The sequence below is a fragment of the Rhinolophus sinicus genome, chromosome 1 (assembly GCF_057876585.1).
Source record: "Rhinolophus sinicus isolate RSI-liver-muscle chromosome 1, RSI-T2T, whole genome shotgun sequence".
In the NCBI taxonomy this organism is placed as follows: domain Eukaryota; kingdom Metazoa; phylum Chordata; class Mammalia; order Chiroptera; family Rhinolophidae; genus Rhinolophus; species Rhinolophus sinicus.
Window position 1 is genome coordinate 88,389,203 of NC_142501.1, and position 11,590 is coordinate 88,400,792.

Consider the following 11,590-nt stretch of genomic DNA (forward strand, 5'->3'; position numbering starts at 1 on the left):
TTGGCCATGGTGAGAGCATTTACACCATAGAAATCAGCAAACATTACAAACCAGGACCTTTCCTCGCCCCCCACCCCCACCCCCACAAGAGCTGATTTACCACCATTCCACTCATTCCAACCTTCCTGTGGACTAGTCTCCACCCACAATCAGAGTAATTTAAAAATGTGCATCCAGGTGGGTCATTTGCTTGCTTCAAAGACTCGCATCGCCTCCCATCACACTAAGTATAAAGTTGGAATTCCCAACTTTGGTCCACATCATCCCACGTGATCTCGCTATGGCTAGTGCCAGACCAGCTTCAGCCACACTGTCCTTCTCAGAGCTCCTGGGCTCTGAGTGCTGTCTGTGTCTTCAGGCCTTGCACTTGTTTCTTCAACCTGGACCAACCCCTGCACCCTGATACGTCTGCAGAGGTCACTCTCACTTTTCTCCACTTAATTGTCATCTCTTGGAGAAGCCCTCTCTGACTTCTGTATCTAAACAGCATCCTCCACCTACCCTGGCCGCTGCTCTATTCTTCTTCATAAAACTATCACCACCTGACATAATGTACATTTGATTTTTTCTGTAAGAGCTTTATTGAGCGATAATTCACAAACCATACAATTCACCCATTTAAAGTGCACAATACAATGCTTTTTAGTATATGCAGCATTGTGCAACCTTCACAACAATCAATTTTAGAACATTTTCATCACCTCCAGAAGAAACCCCATTTCGCTATCACCTCCAAAGCCTCCCCTAGCACCCCGCCTCCATTTCCCACCAGCCCCTGGAAACCACTAACCTACTTTCTATCTCTATGGATTTGCTTATTCTGGACATTTCACATAAATGGAATCATATAATGTGTGGTCTTTGTGACTGGTTTCTTTCACTTAGCATAATACTTTCAAGGTTCATTTGTGCTGCAGCACATATCAGGACGCATTCCTTTTTGTGGCCAAATAACATTTTATCACAAAGATATATCACATTTTATGTATCCATCCATTCATCAGTTGATGGGAAATCGGGCTGTTTCTACCTTTTGGCTCTTATAAATAAAGCTGCTATGAGCACTTTTGGTGTACATTTTCCCATTTCTTTTGGGTACATACCTAGGAATAGAATTTTTCTAGGTTCTGGGCTAATCCCTAACCTCTTAGCCACCCACTCACCCAAGAGCAGGCCCTCTTCAATTTCATGTTCTCACTCTGAAGCAGAAGCCTGTAGCCCTCTCTCCCTCATGAAGAGCAAGAATAGCTTGCGGCTGAATAAAAGCTCTGAGTCCTGAGCCGCAATCATTATTTCACTTTAACTTGTCATGTCCTTTCTTTCAAATGACCCCCATTTATCACTCTCTGCAGCCTGACCCTCAGCCCTCTCTTCTAATGACCCATCTTGGACATCGTCAGAGAGGGCCTTGCTTTCCACGCCACCATTAGAGCCTCCTCCCAGGCAGGCCCCCACCCTCAGCTCTCAGAGTTCATTACCGAGCCTACTGCAGCTCTCACCAACTGGACGCTTAATGGAGATGTATCTCTCCCCCGGGATGGCTCTAAAAGCAGCACACATCAGTTAATAGTTTCTTCCCGATGTTTTTTTTCAAAGATAGGGCTTGAACTGGTGAAAGGGAGAGGAAATAATCATATTATGTCTTTAAAAAAAAAACTTGAAAAAAAAAACTTATTCTAATAAAATCGTCATCCCCTAAATATTCAGGAAGGGAGGTGAAATTTTTTTCATTCCTAATTCAGATCCCATCATCAGGTAGGGAGAGAGGGGGCAGGGAACTCGAAGTGGATTGGAAAAGCATAAGGACCCTAACAGTTGGAATAAACAAAGTTCTTATCTCATTACAAACATTTACATTAGTGTTCCCTCTACTCTCTGTTCAATTCATTTGCATACTCAGTTGCACACACTTGAATTAGTCTGGACCGTTCTCCTAGGCAAAATTCCATTTAATTCTCCTTTAGGTGACCTATGTTGCCTTAGTTATTCCTCTAAATTATCTTTTTCTGATTTAATCCACTCCTCTCCCATTTTCACTCTTGATTCAGCTCCCACTGTAATCCTCAATGAAGGGAATTAGTGTGTGTGAGTTGAGGATGGTTGGGGGTAGAGGGGTGCAATTAGTTGGAAAAGAGGCAGCAAAGGAAGATGAGGAAGGCCTGGGACACTGGTAGCAGAGCCAGAAGCGGCGCTCCCTCTGTCAGACTAAGAGCTCTTTCCTAAGGGTGCCGAGGCTAATGGATTATTTTCTTTTGAAATATGTTTTACTGATACTAATGGACTATTTCTTATGGATATTGTTTCCTGATACACTCTAAAATAAACCATGAAGGAGAACTGCTCTCACAACCCACAATTTACATTTCCTTCCTGAAGTATTTGTTGTTTTCTAAGGTACTCTTTGCTATGTACTCAACCCACTTTCAACACTTACCATGTACAAGACACTGTTCTCAGCACTAGCACTTATGTATCTAATTTAATTCTAGAAACAATTTTATCCTTATAGTAGGACAGTCAGAAGGATTGATCAGGTGTTCCATAAACCATTTCCTTTTTCTCCTGGACACACAGCTAAACTACATTCCCCAGCTTCCTTTGCAATTGACTCAATGCAGTCATGTGACTGGGTTTTGCCCAATGAAATGTGGGCAAAAGGGGTGTGGCTCATTCCTGTTCTGGCCCATAAAACTGCACAAACCTTAACAATCCCTCTCCTTTCCCCCCTCTTTTGGTCAAATGAGGAGGACTGAGGACCGTGGATGCAGAGGGCTTAGGGAGCCACAAGACAGATCCTGAGCCTCTGAGTCACAAGTTGGAGAACAGCTATTCAGAAGAGCCGCTGGACCAGCAATGCCTGTGTTGGATGGTTGTGTAAGACAAACTTTTATTGTGTTAAACTAATAAAATTGTGGTTATAGCAGTTAACCTGCCCTGTCCAATATACCCCCCATTCTATAGATCATGGAATTGAGACTCAATGAATTTATGTGACTCCCCCACGTTCAAGTAACTATTAAATGGCAGAGCTGGGATTCACAGACAGATTTTCTGACTAACATTAGTGCTTTAGCCACTACATCACAGCTGCCCAGAATCACTTCTGCTACTATCTTCACGAAAGCAACAAATCTGCTGAGGCAAGCAATCATTTTATACAAATGCTTTTACAGTTCATTGATGCTGTCCTAATTAGGACCTTAATTAAGATGGCTCTGGGGAAAACCAGACTAAAACAGGGAGGTAATCAGGGCCAGGTCCTGGACAAGTATGGGGAGAGATGCTGCAAAGTCACCTCTGAGAACCTCAAAACAGCCTTAGCCAACAGGAGGCAACATGGTTAGCCTAGAGAGGTTGTCAGCAAGGGTAGAAAATTGCTACACTGTGCTCACATTAGAAAAAGGTAGACCATGCATGGCTCCTGGGAGGAAGGAAGTCCCAAACATGCACATAAGAATTCTTGGAAAGTCAATCTGCATACCCAGCAAATCAGCCCACCATCACTCTGTTGAAAATTTTCAGTTGCTTCCCAGTGGCAATGGAATAAAGTCCACACAAACTGCACACAAAGTCCACCATAATCTACGAATCTCATCTCTTCAGCCTCAGCTTTCTTAAGGTTGGCACAGGAAGAGTGGGGAAAAGTACCTTATGCTTGAGCAATTTAGACTATCTCACCTCCCAGAGCACACCACACTGCCCAGGTCTTCGCAATGCTGTTCCTTCTGCATGGTCTGTCCCCCGCCCCTAGTCCCAGCCCCTTTAAAGCTCAGGTCATGTGCCATGTCTTTCTCTCCAGTCTGGGTTGATGCTCCCCTTCTGTACCCCCTCCCCCAGTTTCCTTTGCACACCGACATTATAGTGTTGCTCAGACTGCATTACAGTAGTTCATTCTCCTCCTGCCAGACTATGTTGTTTGTAGCTGTGACTTCCCAGCACCCAGCAGAGCACGTGGAACATAGTATGAGCTCAGTAAATGCTGGTAAGTGCATGAGTAGATAATTGAATAAACAGAATCCTAAAGAAAAGTCACTTGGCGCCATAGTAGCCAGAAAAATGCCTCCCCCAAGCTGTCCCCATCCGAATCTCTGTACCCTGTAACTGTGTTATGTTACATGGCAAAATGGAGTGAAGGTTGCTAATCAACCGACCTTAAGATAGAGAGATGATCCTGGAGTATCCAGATGGGCCCAATGTAATCATAGGATCCTCCAACGGTAGAAGAGGGAGGCAGTGGCAGAGTGCCAAAGTGCTATGCTAAGGTCTGAAGGGATACATGGATTAATGGGAACAAATCCTGACCTTGGGCAACTATCCTTCCAAGGAATTGGGGGGTGGGGAGGGCTGGATCAAATGATGACCTGCCACTACAAGACACTAGAAAGCACTCAAAGAGGGAGGGAGCTACAGTTAGGAGGGAAATAGAACTGGAATCTATAGCTGAGCAGATCTCTCCTTGCCAAACCCAAGCCTAGGAAATCTGCCTGTGGGGCCGCTTGCCATGCTACAGGAAGGGGCCTTTGAAGGCAGCCGTGCAAAGTTTGCTCTGGACCAGAGTGCCCAGGGAACATCCGTGTAAATTCCAATTCCAATTCCAATATGGGAATTGGAAAAGAGCTGTCCTTGGTGACAAATCTGTGTAAGAAAAGGGAATGAGAATGACAGAATGCTAAGGCCAGAAGTCACTCTTGTCCAATTCCCATATTCAACAGATGAAATGATCGAGTCTCCGAGAGGGAAATACCACCGTCATTTTGAAGTCTTCTTTGGCCCTCAGCAGGCAGGTTTAATCTTCCTCCCATAGGCACGTTCCTTCAGCCCCCAACTCACATCTCTACGGCAGTACTCACTACAGTTGCCACAGTGTGGATGTGGCTGCCTAATGCCATTGCACTAGCTATTTCTTGAACACGGGCTAAATCTTATCCATTTTTTTTCCATTCCCTTAACAGTGATTAACACGTGATCATTGAAAAATAAATGTTTGTTGAATGAATTAATGTAAGATCGTGACAGGGAAAGTCAGATAAGCAGAGACTTCCCAAATTAAGGTACCAGAGAAATGAGAGAGGTTAGTAGCAATTTTTCTTTCAAAATATTGATTACTTTTATAGTCTAAAAGAAAGTTGTGTTTTAACCAAAGTGATTCAAATCCACGTATTTTTTGTTTTTTTCAAAGCCTATATTTTTCTATTCTTCTATGCCCTTGGAAACCCAAATTATAGTCCTCATGCAGTCATTTACGAGTTGTGACTGTGGCTGGTATATTAATCTCTAAGTGCCTCAGTTTCCTCATATGGAAAGTAAAGATGATAATGCCTATTATGTCAGATTGCTAGGCAGATGACAGATAGTATTTGCACAGGCTCCAATGCCCAGCACATAGTAGATGCTCAATAAATGATAACTCAGTGAGCATCCTCCCAATGAGAGGACACGCCTTTGCCCTCCATGGGGAAGCACTGACCCCATCATTACAGTTTCGGCGCTTTGGGCTCCCTCTCACCCCACCCTGGGAGAACAGAGCTCTGTTTTTTCTAACGTGCCTCTGTCTGCCTTCTTTGTCCTCAGAACAGCAGGCCCCCTGTGCTGGGCTGGTAGTCTGAGGGGGTGCTCTACACCACCCCAAACCTGTGCCTGAAAGAAACACACTGACACCATTGTTCTAGAGAGGTATTTTCCAAAGCCTGTACTAGAAACTTCTGTCTTTTGACAGATGACTTTTCTAAATCCATGAATAACAGACTAGTGAAAAATGCTGGATTTCTATATAAAATATTAAACTTAATAAATCAGGCTACCACTGTATGTAAGCTATGGTCCTAATTTTATGAAATGTATAAACATAGCCAGACACAGATTCAAAGAAAGAAAGACGAGAAGGAAATAAAGAGAAATTTATAACTATTACCTCAAAGTGGTAAGATCACACATGTGATTTGTTTATTACTTATTTATTTTTGCCTTTACATGTTTTGGAAATTTTTACAGTGGAAGATAAAACGTAAGTATTATTTATTCATTTGTTTCTCTCCACGTTCCTTGGGGAGACAGCATTACGGAAGATGTTTTTGTTGGCTGCTGTGTTCCTTTAGGTTCAACCCTGTCTCTGTCCCAGGGCTTGCCCTCCTCTCTTCCTTGCCCTTTCAGTCCATCCAGGCAAAGTTATTTTTGGCTCTCTTTGCTCCCAGTTCTCTGTTTACTTGTGGCCACATCCCTGGGACAGTCTCAGGCCTCTGGAGCAGAGAGAGTCCCTATCTCCTCACTTACCTCCTCAAATCCCACTTTGGTCAGGAAACCTTCTAAGCCTGAGATGTGACCCGAAAACCTTCTCCACACCCCTGTTGGCCCTCCCCTGATTTCCAGTGACCCTGCTTCCCTTTCTGCACCATTCAAGTTGATTCGACAGATGCATAGAAATGAAAGTTAGGACTGAAGGTGGGAAGGGTGTGAAAATGGATGAAAACCATAAAATTGGAAAGACGAAGTTTGCATAACTTGGTGTTTCTAGGCCATCCAGCAGCTGTGAAGTCTCAAAAGGCAACAACAGAAAGGGCTTCAAATGGCCCTTTTTCTCTTTTCTCCGAGCCCTGTCGGAGGAGGCACGAGAAGGTGTCTGAAAGAGAAGAAACAGGGTGTCTCTTCTGTGAGGACACACACTCTCCAAAGAAAAACACTGTGTTACGAGGTCCCCTCCAGACCCGAGAGGAAACGCCCGGTCTCAAGGTAAACTGAGCTGTGTCCCCAGGGTCACCCCTGCAGGGAGTTTATTTACCTGGAATTTTCTATTCATGGATTTAGCCTCTCTCTCTCTCTCTCTCTCTCTCTCTCTCTCTCTCTCTCTCTCTCTCTCTCTCTCCCCCCCCCCATCTTTAATACACTGTGTTTTAGAATTTAATGGTGGCTTTAGAACTAACTTGCATCCCCTGATCTAGAGGCCCATTTATAATCACAAATAGCCAGCGTGTGGTGACAGAGTTGAAGGTATTACTTATTAAAATAACATTATAAGAGAATCCTTGATTCACTCCAAAGTTTTCTCTTTTAAAATGGGATATTTGTCTCCCTTCTTATTGCTATTTCAGGGAAAAGAACTGCCAAATGGAGTATTTCCATATTTGACTTGAAAGGGGGCGGGGGAGGGGTAGAAGTTGATCCTTGTTAAAACATTGGTGCCAACAGTTGGCCTGGAATAAGTGTTCACAGCCAGATTTTCGAATTCCAGTAACCAGGAGCCCAAAATGAAAAGACTCCTACAAATCCCTCTGTCTGAGGCCTCTGGCCAAGATGAGCCAGAATCTTTGATCTTGTCTGGAGCCAATAAAGACCTACGGATGGGGGGAGACAGACTAGAGTGCTGGCAGAGAGCTCGCTGGGTACCTTACTGAAAGCGTGTCTGAGATGAAGTCTGTCCACTGCTGAATTTGCCAGACCGCTCCAGTCTAGGGCCAGGGCAAGCTGGATTTCATAACAGTTGCCTGTTTATTCTACCATATTGCGTTCAGGGAGTAACTGGCCAACGGGTCAATTTGCCCAAAGAGACCCAACCTGACCACAGCCACCCTCCCCCAGGGGCCTCAGCTGCTTCCTTAAAAACCTCCCTTCCTTGTCTTCTGGATGGAACTGGCCCTGGACTGATTTTATTTTTCCAAACCCCTCTATACATAAACAGGATGTTTGGAAAAACTCAAGATGGCCAGGGGTCTGCTGTGTTGGCCATTGAGTCTCACTTGGAAAGCAGTTCTGGGCGGCCTCAGTGCAACTGCTTCTGCCCAGGCTCTGGATATGGCCCTAAACTGATGGATCTCTCTCTCTCTCTCTCTGTCTCTCTGTCTCTCTCTCTGTCTCTCTGTCTCTCTCTCTCTGTCTCTCTCTCTCTCTGTCTCTCTCTCTCTCTCTCTCTCTGTCTCTCTCTGTCTCTCTCTGTCTCTCTCTCTCTCTCTCTCTCTCTCTCTCTCTCTCTCTCTCTCTCTCTCCACTCCCTCCCTCTCTCTCTAGGAGAATTTGGCTACAAGGAGCTCACATAGTAGGGGTAAAGCAGAAGAGATGCCTTCACTTTTTAGGGGTGTTTCCTATTAGGGTGTAAAGAAATCTTCCCTGCTCACAAGGGCTTTAATGGAGAAAGGTGAGTCTCATAGGTAGGACGTTACTCTGTTTACTGAGCTGTTCCCAAGATCCGAAGGGTGGGGATAGGACCCCAAAGGAAAATCCTCTATGGAAAACAGCCCGTCTGTGATTAAAGGTCCACAGGGCAAAGTGTTTATGAGTAAAGACCGCCTCTGGCTCCCTTCTGACTGAACAGGAAGATGCACGAGAGCAGGTTACCCTATTGATCAATAGCAACCAGTGCCCGCCCCTCTGAAGCTGAATTAATCCCAGATGCAAAGATCCTAACGTCCAAGGAGAGAGAAAAGAAAATCCCACAGACACAGTGAGAAAACCAGAGCCCTCCTGCAGGGAGCGCGATGAGAGCAGTGCAGCTACAGATAGAGGGCCTTTTCTCCTGGCTCTTTCACCCCGCCTGGCCAATCCCAGGTTTAGCCATCAACATTTGCACACTGAGCTACTACCTGCCATTAATAGAGTTCCCTGAGGGCCATCTGGCACCACTGGGGTCTCCAGCAGCAGCTACTGGAAGCAGGAATAGGCTCTGCCCATCCACCCCTCCCATCTCCTGCAGGATCTGCTGCCCTGGCCACATGTGCTACGGCACCTGGTACCACGGCTGGCACCGCTGCTGCCCATGCATCCACACCAAGCCTGCAGCATCCTCTATCACTCACACTGACTTTACAGTTGCCGCCCCTGTTGCCCCTGAGCCAATGCTTTCCTATCCCCTCAGTCTGTCTCCCATGTTCCCTAAACCATGCTGGGCAACTCGGGAGTGCCGTGTTCCAGCCCAGGAGAGCAAAACAAGCCCTGGTGGGTAGCCAGTCCCCAGAGCAGCAGCCCTGTCCGGGAACGAGTGTCCAGCTCTGACTGGGAACCTAAGCCCTCATCAGAGTGTCAGGACCCAAGGCTTAGAAAACAAAACCTCTGAGCCTAGACCTTCTGTACCACAGAATCGGTGGCAACCCTCCCACCCCCTGCACCCTCTACCAATCTGTGAGGAAAAATTCTAGCAGCAGTGTAGGGGTTCCTTCACAGGGCTGGGGTGAGACTTCTGGGAGAAAGGAGTTCCATGGATTGTGGTGCTAGAGCTTTGTGCTACTCGTGGACTTCTTTCATTGCCATTGTTACTGTAACCCATATTCCTAGGTTTTCCTGTTTTCCCCATGGATCAGAGGACACTGGGAAAGTACAAGTTCTACTCCTTTTCAGTGAATTCCATCTCCAGTGAAACTCCCCTACCCTGGAGAGAAGCTCATGAAGATTAAAAGTCACTGGGAACTAATTGTTAAAGATTATTACAATCCTGAGAACCACTGTGCCCAGTAGGAGCCCACGGACACTGTCCAGGCTGCTGTCCATCCAGCCATAGCTTCATGCCAACCACAGAACACACACACACAGACGTAAGAAGAAAAGACTGCTGGGAAACGATTTTGTCAAAGCATTTAAAAACACTTGGTTAAAAAAAAAGAAGGAGAAGGAGAAAGAGAAGGAAAAGGAGAAGGAGAAGAAGAGGAAGATGAAGACATTCTTTAAGAATGAAGGCAAAATAAAAGCATTTTAGATCAAAAACATGTAGCAAATTTGCAACAACACAGATGGACCTGGAAGACATTATATTAAGTGAAATAAGCCAGACACAGAAAGACAAATACTGTATGATCTCATTTATATGTACAATCTAAAAATAGTCAAACTCATAGAGACAGAGACTGGAATCTTGGCTGCCAGGGGTCAGGGGAGGGGGAAAAGAGGAGATGATGGTCAGAGGGCACAAAGCTTTAGTTATGCAAGATGAGTGAGTTCTGGGGATCTACTATACAGCATAGTGCCTACAGCTAACAATACTGTATTGTTTACTTAAAAATTTTCTAAGAGAGTAAATCTTATGGTAAGTATGCTTAACACACACACACACACACACACACACACACACACACACACACACACACAAATAACAGGAATAAAAGGGCCAAGAGGAAACCTTGAAGATGACACATATGTTTATGGCCTTGATGGTGGGGATGGTTTTATGGGTGTACATCCCCAAACTCATCGAGTTGTGTACATTAAATATGTAGAGCTTTTTACATGTCAGTCACACTCAATAAAGCAGTTTAAAAAAAAAAAAAACACACTTGGCAAAACATATGGGAAAAGGACAAAAAAATTATAAAGGAAACCTATTTGATTGTTTGGTGGAGAACCCCAAGCAATACATTGAGGGAGACCATGCAATAGGTGTCAGCAATGTTAAGGTTGTATTCCCAGCAGTTTCTCAACAGGTATTATTTTAGAACTCAGGAACCAAAGTCAGAACTCTCAGGAATTTTCAGGAATTCCCCCAAATCGTGTTATTCTTTAAGTAGTTCCAAAATTAATTCTTCTCTTTACCCATTATTGTAGATATCTAAAAAGTTGTTTAATAAATAAGAAGTATTAAGTTTAGTAATAATTACAAAAAAAAGTTAGTCTACAGCAAATACTCAAACACTAGGAAACACCAGCAAACATTACTATGTAACATTCAAAAGATGTAGCATTCAGATCGCCTGGTAAGAGGTTAACTAGGTTAATAGCACTGGTCAGAATCATATGTTGAAATTGCCCATTTCAGGGCATGTTTTGCTTCCAAAACTCGTTATTTCTTAGAGCTTCATTCACAAGATATGTATCAAGTACAGTATGCACAAAAACTTATTAATATGTATCCGTTATTTGCAACAATTATTCACTATGAGAGGCAGGTGAGTCACGAACACACTTACAACCAACGAATTAGATCTTGACTGCTTTTTTATTCTGCCTCCTGCTGTCCTGGTTTCCAAAAATATCACCCTTAACCTTGGACTCTGTATGTCAGTGCTTCCTGCTCTCAAGTTCTTGGACTTCAAAGGGTTCCTTCAAACCAGTAACATCTCTACATTACTCGCAAAGCTTTAATTCTTGCAGGAGAATTATAGAGCTCTTTTTTTGTTTTCCTAATTTCTCAATGGATTTATATTGAAATGGGAATTTGGAAAAAACAGAAATTTCTCAAGCAATGCTGGGGAGAAATCCTCATATGGAAATACTAGATATGCTGCAGGTACACGGGGGAAGACCTAACAGCAGTCTCTCTGGAAGCAGAAGTAGAGAGCTTGATGAAGGGGGTGTAGCTGGGACTTTGGGGCTGCCGCCAGTCCCCGGACAACTCATCTGGGAAAACAGCAAAGCATAAGCCCATCTTCTTCAAGTTATTCTTGGCTAGAAAATATAGTAGAAGCAGGAGCCGCGAGACTCATTCAGTAGTTAATGAAGAACCTTTAAAGAATGGAAGAAGATTGGGGGCCGGCAGGTTAGCTCCGTTGGTTAGAGCGCGGTGCTCATAATACCAAGGTCACTGGTTCGATCCCCGCATGGGCCACTGTGAGCTGCGCACTCCACAACTAGATTGAAACAGCTACTTGACTTGGAGCTGAAGGGGCCTGGAAAAAAA